We start from the raw sequence: 836 nt of genomic DNA, 5'->3' as shown, positions 1-836 counted from the left end.
CAATTCTCTTGCCTCAGCCTCCTGAGTAGCTGGGATTACAGGCATGTGCCACCATGCCCGGCTAATTTTTGTATTTTTAGTAGAGATGGGGGTTTTATCATGTTGGCCAGGATGGTCTCGAACTCCTGAGCTCAAGTGATCTGCTTACCTCGGCCTCTCAAAGTGCTGGGATTACAAGTGTGAGCCACCAAGCCCAGCTGGAAAATATCTTTCTTCTACCTTGACAGTTAATTGATAGTTTAGTTGAGCATACTTAGAATTCTACTTGAAAATTATTTTGTCTTATAATTTTTGGGCAGGATGCAGTGGCTCATGCCTATAATCCCAGCACTTTGGGTCACCAAGGTGGGCATACCACTTGAGGTCAGGAGTTCGAGACCAGACTAGCCAGCATGGTGAAACCCCGTTTCTACTAAAAATACAAAAATGAGCTGGGCGTGTTGGCATGCGCCAGTAATCCTTCCTGCTTCGGAAGCTGAGGCAAGAGAATTGCTTGAACTTGGGAGTTGGAGGTTGCAGTGAGCCGAGATTGTTTCAGGGCACTCCAGCCTGGGCAACAGTGCGAGGCTGTCTCAAAAAAAAAAAAAAAAAAGATTTTTATAGAGATTTTTCTATTGCATTCTAGTTTCCTGTGTTGCTCTTCAGAAGCCTCAAACTGTCCAACTTTGAATCTTTTGTGTGTGACCCATTTTTCTCTTTGGAAGTTTCAAATGTCTTCTCCGTCTCCTGTGCCTCAGGTCTTCGTGGTTAATAGAGATGGGACTTGGTGAGCCCTGGCCCCTGCAGCGCTGTGAGTTTCATTTCTTTGGCGACTATCTCCATTTCCGGCTCTTTGT

Source organism: Cebus imitator, unplaced genomic scaffold, assembly GCF_001604975.1.
Source record: "Cebus imitator isolate Cc_AM_T3 unplaced genomic scaffold, Cebus_imitator-1.0 Scaffold257, whole genome shotgun sequence".
In the NCBI taxonomy this organism is placed as follows: Eukaryota; Metazoa; Chordata; class Mammalia; order Primates; family Cebidae; genus Cebus; species Cebus imitator.
This window is presented reverse-complemented; position numbering follows the sequence as displayed.